Source organism: Erinaceus europaeus, chromosome 2 (genome assembly GCF_950295315.1).
Source record: "Erinaceus europaeus chromosome 2, mEriEur2.1, whole genome shotgun sequence".
Classification (NCBI taxonomy): domain Eukaryota; kingdom Metazoa; phylum Chordata; class Mammalia; order Eulipotyphla; family Erinaceidae; genus Erinaceus; species Erinaceus europaeus.
Genome location: NC_080163.1, coordinates 193,033,776 through 193,047,769, shown reverse-complemented (window position 1 = coordinate 193,047,769; position 13,994 = coordinate 193,033,776). Strand labels below are relative to the sequence as shown.

The following is a 13,994-nucleotide window of genomic DNA, read 5'->3' as shown; positions in this document are numbered from 1 at the left end:
GCTCAAGGACCTAGGTTCAAGCCCCTGGTCCTCACCTGCAGGGGGAAAGCTTCATAAGTGGTGAAGTAGACCTGCAGGTGTCTCTCTGTCTCTCTCCCTATCTCCATTTCCCTTCTCAATTTTTCTTTGTCTCTACCCAATAATAAATAAAATTTAAAAGTGAGAGAGGAAGAGAGAGAGAGAGAGAGAGAGAGAGAGAGAGACCAGAGTACTGCTCTGGCCATGCTCCACTTGATTCTGAAAACCTCTTCAGAGGAAAAAGAAGCATGGAAAAAATTTCTCACTCTAGACTTCCACAACTTTTCCACAACTTTTACCTGGAAGTAGAATCCAACACTGTCAGTGCTAGACTTTGGGTATCCACTGAGACACTCCCCACAGGCAAGCCACAGGGATTCTTAGGAAATAAAAGGAAGTCCTAATAGAATGCTCTGCATGGTGAATTTACATAATAGGAGGAGGAATAGGGAAGTCTGGAAGAAAATACCTGTTTCTGAAGGGAAGGTTTTTTCCATTTCCTCCCCTCTGAAGCAATTTTAGCTGCCTGCTGCTGAAATTCAGAGCTGCTCTGAAGGAGATCCATCACAGAGAAGAAAGGACTTTTTAAAGTCTGCCCCCACCCCCATCTTCCTCTTCCTGCACCCCTGGTTGCTTTACTGCCAGCTGCTGAGGGTAGGCTAGTCCTAGCCAGCAGATATGGGAAGCAGGGCCAGATAGGCCTGGACCTGGCAGTCCCTTAGGTCTGATCATAAGATTGCTCAGCAGTAGGGCATCGGCTCATTCTGCCAAGAAACAGCACAGCACAGCACAGCACACTCCAATGGAGCTGTGAGGTGTTTCTTTAAAGAAAGAGAAAGAAAAAAAGAAGGGAAAATGGGAATGAAATATACTTTCTTCTGCAGTTGGTCAAATGACTCAAGAGTAGAGCACAGGTCTTGCAGGCCCAAGGCCCCAGTTTTCACACCCAGCACCACATGTGCTAGAGTTCTCGCTCATAAAAAGTCATTAATCTTAAAGTCTTGAAAAGGAAAATGAGTTTTTTTTCTTTCAAAAATTTTTAAATTTCCTTTTACTTATTTATTGGATAAAGAAAGCCAGAAATCAAGAGGGAAGGGGGAAATAGAGAGGGATACAGAAAGAAAACACCTGCAGCCCTGCTTTACCACTTGCAAAGCTTTCCCCCTGCAGGTGGGGACCAGGGGCTCGAACTTCGGTCCTCATGCACTGTAACACGTGTGTTCAACCAGGTGCACCGGCACCCCAGTTTTTTCTTCAATATAAACTGGAATATGATATACCTATAACTTCCGCTGGCATTGACATGCCTCTGCCCCCCCCCATTAAATGCCAGGTTGTTTGATTTCTTATCAGTGTATCTAAAGCAAATCATAATGCACACCAAGTCCTTAAATAATTCACGGATAACAATCAACTATCTAGTTCAGATGACTTTTCTTTTTGGTCAGATTCCATAATCAATTATTGCTTTTATGATCTCTACTTTTTTCCCACATGGAGTTAATAGATCTTTGTTTTTCATGATTTCTCTTTCTTCTCCCTCCTCCTCCTGTACCTCTTCTTCCTCTTCCTTCTCTTATCTTAAGGTGCTGGAGAGTGAACCTGGGAGCTCAGAGCCTCAGGTATGAAATTCATTCCTACAACCATGATACTATCTCCCCAGCCCCTTCATAGGTTTCCTGTGATTGTCTTAAGATTTTTTCCCCCAAATATGTATTAATGTTTAAACTGTTTCTTAATTTATATCTACTGTGGTTCTTAATTCAACTTACTTTTTTTTAACACAATCTTGTAATCCAAGGAGTATTGCAGGGTTAAAGCCCTGATGAGGACAACCACTAAGAGTGCAACAGAGAGCTGATAAATTGGTACCTGGCAGTGACAGCTACAGGACCAAGAAACCCTCAGGCTAGCCCTCTGTAAAAATGGCATTAATCTTAAACTTAAGTAAAATTTCAGAGTCGACGTGATTCCAAGAAGAAAGGGACTAGTAGTGGGACACAGTCAAGATGGCCCTGCCAGTCAACACTCAGGACCCAGCAGGGATAAAATATGGATCTATTTATTACTGGAGCACTGTTCAGCTCTGGCTTATGATGATGGTGTGAGGGGATTGAACCTGGTACTTTGCATAACCATTATGCTATCTACCCCCTGCTATTTTTCTTTTCTTTATTGGGAGGGATTAATGGCTTCTAGTCAACAGTAAAATACAGTTGTTTGTACATGTGTAACATTTCTCAGTTTTCCACATAACAATTCAATCCCCTCTAGGCCCTCCCTCCTCTGCCATCACATTCAGGACCTGAACCCCCACCCCCACTTCCAACCACCCACCCCCCAACCCCAGAGTTGTTTACTTTGGTGCAATACACCAAACCCCATCAGGGATAAAATATTTGGGAAATATGACATCATTGTCAGAAATGAGTCTTGATACCAGGAGTTTGAAGTCTGTATTCAACACTTAACTCAAAAGGACCACAGTCCAGCAACAACAGGTATAATTAATGAGTATCTGCTATCAATGGATCTGACAAGAAGCAAGCAATATTTAGGATGCTTTGTATTACATTTGGAAAGTAATTGCATTCTCATTTCATTGAAAAGAAACTGGTATTTCAGAGTTTAAGTCGTAGAACTGGACTCTAGGCAGAAGTCTGTTGGGCCCTGGAAGCATACACTCTCTATGCCAAGACAGTAGAGTCTCCTGACTCTGTAAGTAGAAGTGACTCCATTGTAGGGTTCAGAGAAATGCTCAGTGGGTAAAATGCAGGCCTTACAAGCCTTAGGGACCCAGATCAATCTCTTAATGCCATATGTGTTGGAAATGTGTTCTAGCTTCTCTCTCTCTCTCTCTCTCTCTCTCTCTCATGAGTCTCTCTCTCTCTCTCTCTCTCTCTCATGAATCTCTCTCTCTTGCAGATTTAAATAATTCTTTTTAAAAAAATTATTACCTTTATTTATTTATTGGATAGAGACAGCCAGAAATTGAGAGGGGAGGGGGATATAGGAAGAGAGACAGAGAGACACCTGCAGCCCTGCTTTACCATTCAAAAAGATCCTTTTCCCTGGTAGGGACCGGGGATTTGAACCTGGGTCCTTGCACATTTGTAATATGTGTGCTCAATCAGGTGCACCACCACCCAGACCCAATTTAAATAATTCTTGAACGAGTTTTGAAATAATTAGAACTCTGGGAAATGTTAGTAAAAGTCTGTGACAATCTGCTGCTCAGTGGCTCTTTTAAAATAGTGTAGAATGGATAAGTTTCATTTATCTTGAGCTTCTAGTCATTAATACTCATATTTTACTGATCCTTTGAAGCTATTTTTGCTTTTTTTAAAGGAAGATGTGAACAGAATGTAGTTTGTTAAAATAAAAAAAAAAGGTTTTCATTAAAGTATTGAAACGTGTGTGTGTGTGTGTGTGTGTGTGTGTGTGTGTGTGTGTGTGTGTTACCACAGCACCACTCAGCACTGCTCAGCTCACTTGGTGGTGCTGGGGATTGAACCTGGGATATCTCTCTCTTGCTCGATTTCTCCTTTCCTTTATTGGGGTGACTAATGGTTTACAGTCAACAGTAAAATACAGTAGTTGGTACATGTGTACCATTTCATGGTTTTCCACTCAAACCCCCCACCTAGGTCCTGCGCCACCATCATGTTCCAGGACCTGATCACTCCCCCTGCTCCAGAGTCCTTGACTTTGGTGCAGCACATCAAATCCAATCCAAGGGGACCTGAGATCTCTTGCTTTTGCATGCAAGTCCTATGTACAACTGCTGATTATTTCCTTGTTTAGCAAAGATATATTTTGCAAACATAATTATGTTTTTTTTTCCGTTCTAGAGATATTGAACTCAGGACCTCACACATGTGAGTTCTGCTGTCTCCCAAATGCATTCTACGCACTATGACACCCCAGTTGCAACTTGGAGTCTTGACAGATTTATTCTTCTGGATGTCTAATAGTTTTCTCTGTAAAGGACTAGTTATAATAATACATTTCCAGTAAGATATACTGAGTTGTTGGAATTTGTGATATGTTTTTCTATGCAAAAATGTGTCATGACTTTTCCAAGAACCCAATATTTTGGGATGTTTAAGGGGACATCCTCTGGTTTCCCAGAGTCAATAAATCACTTAGACATCTGAATATATTATATATTTACAAATGGAATGTATGGAAATCTGTCAACAAGCTTCTCTCTCCTCTTTGCTTATTCCCTTCTAAGCTTGCATAGTAAAATATTTCTTAACAGTAGGTATAGATTATACCTTGAAATTAATACACAATGTTTCTGCAGTAGCTTTCCAATCTCTCTCTTTCTCTCTCTCTCTCTATAATCTATATATTATAATATATGTGTGTGTATATATATATATTTCTGCAAGGAGCATGAAACAACAAAAATTTCAAAATCTCTCAAACTAATTCTTACAATTGGCTTGTATTTTCATCTTCTGTGAATACACAGATTTTAAATACCTATAAAAAATTTTCATTTTGGATGCTATCTTAGACAAAGGATATAGGATTCTTTGTGTCTCAATAAGTAGCTTCCTTTATTCTAGCATTAAACAGATTGTTTCAATCTCTGCACCATCTCTCTAACTCTCTCTGCACAAACTGACCCAGCGACAAAGATTTCCACAGCTATTCTAGGTGTGTTTTGATATATGGCAATACTGACATGGGAGATTTTTTTTTTAAATTTTTTGTTTATAAAAATGAAACATAGACTAAACCATAGGATAAGAGGGGTGCAACTCCACACAATTCTCACCACCAGAACTCTGTATGCCATCCCTTCCCTTGATAGCTTTCCTATTCTTTAACCCTCTGGTAGGATGGACCCAAGGTCATTGTGGGATGCAGAAGGTTCAACATGGGAGATCTGCCTCGCAGCACAGAGACAGATGAAGCCAGCTCACACTGAGCAGCCATCTCCCAGTGAAAATACAGCCATCTCTCACTGAAAATACAGCCCTGCCTTTGAAATGTGCATGAAACCACATGGACAATGTCCATGGGTATACAGCACCTTACTCAGGAGCCTGATGTCTGGAACCTCTTAGAAACTATTTCCATGGGCAGGGTTAGACAGCACAATGGTTATGCAAACAGACTGTCATGCCTGCTGCTCTGAAGTCCCATGTACAGTATCAAGCACCACCATAAGCCAGAGCTGAACAGTGATCTGGAAAGAAAAAAAGAGAGAAAGAAATAGAGAGAAAAAGAAAGAAAGAAGGAAGGAAGGAAGGAAGGAAGGAAGAAAGAAAGGAAAGAAGAAAGAAAGAAAGAAAGAAAGAAAGAAAGAAAGAAAGAAAGAAAGAAAGAAAGAAAGAAAGAAAGGAGCTATTTTCAATTTCTCCTTAGTCGGTAATGTTTCCCTTGGCTATACTCAATTCTCCATCTTATGTTATTTTGCTTTTTGTCTTTCCCCCTACCAACATACCTACATTCCTTTTTACCCCCTCACTTCTCAGTTTCTTAACTGTCTTTTTCAGCCGACACGAGCACAACCAGCATCTGTTTCTAAACTTATGCCAGATGGATGGACTTAATTATTGGAGAAATCCGAGAAAAGGGAGATGAAGGTACATTTCTCAGTCAGGAGATAAACAATGAGTAGAACAGGAAGTGAAAATCTGAGACGCTGCTTGGAGTTTTGACAGCCCCAATGGCATTGAGTAAACATGGAACTCTGAGATATCCCTTGAGCTGTTATGACAGATATGCTACATCCCATCCACCACCCATAAATTCTATCCAAGAAATAATAGGGGGCTAGGAGATGACTCACTTAGTAGAGCACACATGTTTACCCTCCAGGGTTATTGCTGGGGCTCAGTGCCTGCACTATGAATCCACTGCTCCTGGAGGCCATTTTTTCCCATTTTTGTTGCCCTTGATATTATTGCCATTGCAGTTGTTGTTGTTGGATAGGACAGAGAGAAATCGAGAGAGGAGGGGAACACAGAGAGGGGAGAAAAAGATAGACATCCGCAGACCTGCTTCACTACTACTAGTGAGGTGAGGAGGAGCCAGGGGCTTGAACTGGGATCCTTATGACAGTCCTTGCACTTCATGCCATGTGCACTTAACCCGCTGAGCTACTACCTGGCTCTGAAAAGAGCACACATTTTATCAACCTTGAAGATCTGGACCTGAGAACCTGGCTGCAGAAGTGTGCACCATGCTTGGCACCATGGGGAAGCTCTCTGAGTAGTTGAGCTGTGCTGTGGTGTCAATCCTCTCTCTCTCTCTCTCTTTCTCTCTCTCTCACCCTCCCTCCCTCTTTACTTCTCTGTCCCTTTACATCTGAAAAAGAAAATTAACTTCCTTAGCAACAGTGGAATAGCACAGGCATCTGGCCCTGACAGCATTAAATATATGTACATGTGTGTGTGCGCGTTTCATTGGTACTGTGTTCTAGCTTTTCTTTTCCTAAAATATAATATACTTCAGTTTGATTGGATTTTTACTAAGAGACAAATAAATATGTGTTTTATGAGAATTTTTTAAAGAAAATCTCTTGAAATAAGTGGGCAAATTGGTGCTTGCATACATACTGACTCAATCAACTCATCAACTTCTTTTAGGTCCCAAATCATCGTAATCTAATTTTATGAAAGGAAATCAATGAGAATTCTCAGAAGCCAGTGTTCCCTGCAACCCAGTGGGAACTGTGCCATAGCTTTTATTGGCTGCAGTCTGTGTGGAATTCCTAATCATCCAGTTCAGCTGAGCAGAGCTCAACAGAAACATCCAAATAGGAATGACTAGTATTTGTGTCTCAACACAGGTGTGGTTTTGTGTAACCTTCATAACTGAACTGTCCTCATTTGTAGATAAGGAAACTGAGGCTTGAGGTCACACAGCCAAAGTTAGTGTTTGAGATGAACTTACTATCACAACACGAGGTTTTTCTGACTTCAAGTTTAGTGTTATTTCTGCTATCTTCTGTGGCTTTGCTTGTGTCCTAAATGCTTTAACGGGGTGATGATATATTTTAATAGATGTTTTAGAGAGTTCAACCTTTTTGTATCTTCTGGGTGATAATTATTTACTTATTTCTGCTCTGGAGTTATTGCTTAGACTCCAGGCCTGCAGAATTCCCCTTCTTCCAGCATACCCTCCCCCTTTTTCTTTTTAAGTATAGAATCTTGGCTCTTTTACAATTTGAAAGGAATACTGAAATTGATTTAAACTTGTATTTGGTTCCAGTGATAATGAAAAATATTTTCATTGCATTGCAATGTGCAGTTTGGGTAGATAGTAGCCACAGTGAAACCTGAAAACCCACCAGGGTGCCTGATGGATTTGAGTTTGAGTTCCAGCAGTGCAGTTTAGACCTCAAACTAACATTCATGAGCCCTGACTTAACACCGCAGCAAGAAAATAAAATTTCAGAGTAACTTGGTCTGATTACTTTGGACTAAAATGGATCTAAAAAGGTGTCTCCTAGTGATCAGTATTTCTGAGCTAAAGATTAATCAGCTATATTGATTTAAATAAGTGAAAACAAGTAACTGGGATAAGATAATCTTATCTGGTAAGATAATCTTTCTGTTAACATGCTTTCTTGCTAGGTAATTTTATCTTAACATTTAAGAATAAAGACAAGAAATCTTTCTGTTGTGGAAACATTCAAGAAAAGCTAAAAGAGTCTCTGTCCTCTCTCCCCCCCCCCTCCATCTTCCCTCCCTTTTCCCTCCCTCCCTCTTTCTCTCTCCCTCTCTTTCTCTTCCCAAAAGGGTTATTGCTGAGGCTCTGGGCCTGCACAATTCCATGCTCCTGGTGAGCTCTTTGCTTCTTTTTTAAGATAGAAGGTGACAGTCAGAGTGGAAGAGAGAGCTAGTATGGAAGAGAAGAAAGACAGAGTGAGGAGTGCCCTGCTGCTTGTGAAGCTCTTCCAGTGTAGGTGTTCCCACAGACTGGATCTCAAACAGGGTCTTGCTACAAATTTAAAGCAAGTTCGCTCGTATTAGGAGCATACATGAAACTATTTGGTTAAGACAGAGAACAATAGTTCATAAAGAAAGTCCTGAGTAGCTAATGTAAAAACACAATTTTTTAAATCATTAAAAACAACAGCTTTGTCATTTTTCTAGAAGCAATGGACAAGTCTCAGAGAAGTGTTGATCTTGTCCATAGGCCAAAATAAATGGTCCCTTAGGTTCTCATAGATATGCTGATGATCTAGAGCTCACATGTGGTCTTTGAGTTGCCTGTTTATGATGTCGCCCATCGCCCATGGCCTCTAGCCCTTCCACCAGTGGCCAGGGGCCAGGGTTAAGACTCACTTGCCAGCTGAGTCTTGTGCTATGAAGACTGGAGGGGAATGAGGTGTGGTGATGCTTTTGCTTCTCAGCACTAGACTTGACTTTGGGGCAGGAGCTTGGAAGCTTGATTGGAGAATTCAGACTTTCTTTCTGCTGGGGCAGGAGTCCACATTTTACAGTGAAGGCCTATCACCAGGTCAATATTTGCATCTGTGGACCACCTCAGTCATCTAAACCCAAATTCAAGTGGGTAGGTATGAGCAGAGAAAGCCAACTTCACTTTCTTGAGAGATACACTGTCCTTTATTCTCAGACAATCTCTCTGGTTCATACAGACTGAATTAGGTGCTGAAAGCTACAGAAATCGTTTTAGATTCTAAAATGTCTTTGTTTTTTTAAATAGACAGACAGAAATCGAGAGTAAGAGAATGGGAGAGAAAGATACCTACAGCACCACTCTACTGCTTCTGAAGCCAACCCCCATGTGTAGTGGGCTTCAGAGGCTTGAACCAGGCCCTCACACATGGTGACATGTGAGCTTTACTAGCTAACTGGTGCACCATTGCCTGACCTTGGACTCTAAGTCAGGTCATGTACATCTCTTTGCCAAACCTTTAAGAACTTCTTGGATTCAAAATCCTCACATTTATATTTTCTTTTTATTAAATAACTGCTTAGTAATAAAAATATCATTTTGTGTGTTAAAAAAAAGCCTACATTGCCATATGCAAAGACCCAGGTTTGAGCCCCCCGCCACCTGTGGAAGGAAGATTCACAAGCAGTGAAGCAGGTCTGCGGATGCCTTTCTTTCTCCCTCTCTATCTGGAATCTGATTAAAGACGCCTTCCAACTGTTGTCACTGCCTGGAGACTCCACTTCCTCTTTCCTCCAAACTGACCAGGGCAAAGCTTTGAACAGCAAAGCTCTTCCATTGCGGCTTGGACTTGAGATGTCAGAAAAGGAGTGAAGAAAGGGAAGGATGGAATGGAAAATCGAGCTGCTTTATTGACTACCCCTGTTCATAAAGCACTGCACTGTGAGAATCCAATCTAATCCCGAAAGGAGGTATAGAGAAAAATCAATGCATGTGTTGTAGGTCTTTACGTGCACAGTTAGGTACGGGTGGGTGATGTTGCACTTGGTTAAGTGCACACGTTAATGCGTAGCCAGTTGTAGGAACAAGGTTATCACTGTCAGGACTAAAGTCCTAATGCATTCTAATGTTTCCCTACATGCAGAGAAATGTAAAAACCCATTGCTTTTCTATTTGTACAATGTTCCCCCAAACCAGACAGTTTTAAAGAAAATATTTAAACCATGAGGTTAAGGTAAATAGATTCATGGCCTGGGAGGTGGTGCAGAGGCTAGAACCTCTGCCCTGGGTACATGAAGTATTGAGTTTAGTTGAGTCCAGTTGAGTTCAGTGATGGCCATCACCATCACCCCCTCATGAATAAGTAAACTAAAAAGAGACATTTCTCCTTGGAGCTTTACCTGAATGTCTTATGTCTACATTGTTAATGCACACACCTACCAGATGTGCGTATAGGTGTATGTCAGATTAAGGCAAAGAGAATTTGAAGGACAGGACATTGCTCTGGATCTTCAAGGATAAATCTCACGTAGGATGAAAGCAGGTTGATTGTAAGACAAATTTATCTTTTACCTTTGAGTATTTATTTCCCACTAAGTACATTTTCCTCCCCTTTGTGAAAACACCCTCTGTTTGAACCTGGCCCTTTTTGAATTATTTTTTCTCTCATCTTTGTTTTATGGCCACCCCCCCACCACACACACACACACACACACACACACACACACACACACACACACACACACACACGTTATCCTTGTCCTTTCAAGTCCACTCTACCAACCTTCTGATTAACCTCTCCAGAATCAAAGCCGCTTTTGTTTGGGAATGGGAGCAGGGAGGATAAGAATGATGTCTTTCTTCTTAAATAGCAACTTGAAAGCACTACAGAACATTTTATAATAACTAGAAATGTCTGAGAAGAACATTTCTTTTCGTGTAAATGTTAAGGTAAATAATCTGCCCCAAATTGCTGTGAGCATTTTTCTGACTAGCCCCAGAAGCTTATAAACTCCTAAAGCCAGCAACAGCATGTGTGTGTGTGTGTGGGGGGGGAGGTCATTTCTTGATCCTCAGTCCAGTGTTCTGTCTTATTAACGGTTAACTACACATTACATTTTCTTTCAAACATCTCCTCTTCAACATCTCCAAAGCACAGTCCTGATCTAGCGAATCAATTTCTTAGCATTGAATCATTCTGGCCCATCATGAGTCAGAGTAATAAAGATCTCTAGGACACTTTGACTGTTAGGGCATTAGAGTCACATGTGAACCTGTGAACAACTTCATGGTCTCAAAGGAGACAACATCTGGGTTTCAGAAGAGCATCAGTACTTCACTGTTCTCGGGTCACCCTTTCTGAATCCCAACCCTGGTGGAAGCAACCTCATTTTACTATTATCTTACATAGCTGTATTGATCACACACAGACTTGACTTTTTCATTTGTTTGCGTGTTTTACTGAGAGAGAAGGATGGAGCATCCCTTTGGCTCATGTAATACCAGCGGGAAACAGATGCTTTGGAGTTCGTTCCCTGCTTTCATCACTGTCTGGGCTGCTCACCTAGTGCTGAACCAAGATGAATTCAGTCACTATGTTTCACTTTACATTTGTTCAGTAAGATTTTTTAGATCATGTGGTAGCGGCCGTCAATGTGGAATTAACTGTTTCACCAGGATGTGTCTAGATGGCTGCATGTTATTATATAATTGGTTTCAGGAAAATACATAATGCAACTCTGACCCCACATGGCACCCTTTAAAGTTAGAACACTCTCCACCTTGTACGTTAGTGTCTCTTTTTTTTTTTAACCACTGTCATTGTTATCTACCATTCACAGAAACAGAATTCCCCTCTGTCTTTATTCTGGATCCCTTTATTTTGGCTGTTTATTCTGGCACTAAGTAATGCCTTATCACTGGTTGATAGTCTCTTGAATTTTTTGTTCTCTCTTCTATCCAGTCATTATGATCCCTTTTTGTTTCCTGCTGGCCTCTCTGCTGTAGAGTTAAAGAAACAACCATGAGGCAGGAGAGCCATTGGAGTATTTTGCAGAATCTGCACAGAGGAAAAGTTAAGCATTAGTTCCCAGCAACTATTTTCTTGTCCTCTTTACTCTCAGGCAGACCAGTGGAATAGTCTGTGATGACAAAGGAGAAACTTGAAGGGCTGATTTTATCCAGAGAGTTCCCTTCACTGTGCAGACACTCTTTCCCCAGGGTTGCTTTCCAGGAAAGTCAGTGTGCAGTGGTATGTATGTTAAAGGGTTTCATGTCTCCTCCAGTATCACATCACATCAGTGATGTTACTAAATTGCTACAATCAATTCTTTTCCTTGCTGCCAGGGTGTTACTGGGGCTTTGCCACTGATAATTCCACCACTCTCAGTGTACTTATTATTATTAGATAGAGATTAAATGGTAAGGAGAGGGAAAGGGGAGAGAGAGGAATAAGAGGATGAAAGGAGGAGGAGGAGGAGAACAATGAACATGACAGGCAGGGCGGCACTATTTCAGCATTTGTGAAGCTTTCATTTTGCTTTGTGTTCCCACGTGGTGGCTGGAGACTTGAACCCCATCTTCATGCGTGTCCTCTACCTGGTGGTGAGCCATCTTCCAGTTGCCTACAGTTGATTCTTTAAAAGCATATAAATGAACATCATTATTATTTTTTAAAGCCTTGCATTTCCTTCTAAAAAGATGTGTTTAAGAGACTGATGGGCTTTTGTTATTGCTGCTGTGACATCATTCTTTTCTTACTTTTTTGCGGCTTAATACCAATAGTCTGCTTTCTTGAGAGTGACTATATATTAAATAAGGCTTTCCTCTGCATGTTGTCAGTAAAGTATTTCCCTTGAAATGTGGGAGATGACTCTTGGAGTAGGTGGAATAGGCCAGGGAAGTTGCTCACATTGGGCAGAAAGCCCAAGCCTGCTTTAGAGGGATGAAAAGGAGATTGGGACCCTCTGCCAGAAGCCCTACTTTCAATCTTTCTGTCAAAAAATCCATCTGAATAAAAAGTGCCACAGTGAAAGGAGGGCTTGTAAACAACAAAACGAGTTCTGAGTCCTACATGGGAATCAGCAGATCCACCTCTGGCAGGCAAAAGTATCAAGTGCTCAGTTCCTCCAGGTCAAAAGCAGGTCGTGGGAGAAAGGGTCCCCTGTGCTGTGTCTGTGTGGATGGGATGCCCTGGCAAAGCTCCACAGAAACTCAGAGATGTGAGAGCACAGCTGCACTCAGGAAGTGCAGTGATACTTGCACAACCAGAGTAGGCTTAACAGAAATGTCACACAATTTCAAATTAAGGGAACAAGGGGAAGGATTTAAAATTGTAGGAGAGGGGAACCTGGCTGTAGTGCAGCAGGTTATGTGTACATGGTGCCAAGAGCAAGAACCGGCATTAGGTTCCCGCTTTGAACCCCTGGCTCCCCACCTGCAAGGAGGGTCGCTTCACACGTGGTGAAGCAGGTCTGCAGGTGTCCATCTTTCTCTCCCCCCTCTGTCTTTCCCTCCTCTCTCCATTTCTCTCTGTCCTATCCAACAACAACAACAATAACAACAAGGGCAACAAAAATGGGAAAAATGACCTCCAGGAGCAGTGGATTCATAGTGCAGGCACTGAGCCCCAGTGATAAACCTGGAGGCAAAAATAAAAATAAATAAATAAATAAAATTGTAGGAGAGACTTTAGATCCATCACTCTTTAAGAAAGAAATTGAGGACCAGCTGGTAGTGCGTCTGGTTAAGTGCACCCACTTCAGTGCTCAAGGAACCAAGTTCAAGCACCTGGCCCCCATCTGCAGGGGAAAGTTTCATGAGCAGTGAAGCAGTGCTGCAGGCATTTATCTCTCTTTCTTTCTATCTCTTTTACCCTCTCAATTTCTCTCTGTGTCTATACAAAATAAATAAATTCATTATAAAAAGGAAAGAAATTGAATTATTTTCATTTGTATCAGAGAATTTTTACAGTATTATCAAGAAAGGGAAAGCCAGGGCTGTTCTGAGGGAGACTGAACCTTTTGATCTCAGTACTGGGAGGTTAGGTCAAATGAATACACTGAAATAAACATCTATCTCAGCAGAGCTTCTCTTTGTCTGTCCAGCTGTTAACTCTTTGGCTGAGGAAACCACAGCAGAATCCAATCCTAGTATGACTCACAGGTGCTTCATAGCCTGGTCTGGAGCATCTTGCTAGCTCAGAGGACAAAAAGAAGAAGAAATCATCAATGTCTTTTTTTTTTTTTTTTTGATGACTTATTCTGTCAAGGGCAGATGCTCATTTTTAGTCATGTCGAGTTGAAAAACAAAATTGAGTGCACCTCAATTTGACGAGAAGTAGATCCTTTAGCATCATAAGTAAAAATACAGGTGCAGAGCCAGACTCTTTCACCTCAGCATTAACCCAACAGGGCAGGCATGCATAGTGTGCTATAATTAGACCAGGAGAGAGGTGTGTGCGTGCATGCGTGTCTGTCTGTGGGCGTGTGTGTGTGCGTGCGTGCGTGTGTGTATATGTGTGTATAAACACTTGATGTCTAGTCTGTCTAAACTAGCATTTTGACATGATGCAAATAGAGAGGAACGTTGAG

At 41.4% G+C, this 13,994-nt stretch overlaps 1 protein-coding gene and 1 long non-coding RNA gene across 2 annotated transcripts in view; both read right to left on the bottom strand.

The window, feature by feature from the left end:
* The window catches only part of LOC103125551 (arylsulfatase J-like), a 36,239-nt gene that overhangs the window by 7,926 nt on the left and 14,319 nt on the right, over window positions 1-13,994 (bottom strand). The window lies entirely within an intron of this gene.
* LOC132536839 (uncharacterized) lies at window positions 10,840-12,531 on the bottom strand. Its single transcript, XR_009548380.1, has 2 exons — window positions 11,771-12,531; window positions 10,840-10,995 (listed from the first exon to the last, which is right to left on the bottom strand). It is a non-coding gene; the product is annotated as an uncharacterized LOC132536839 (long non-coding RNA).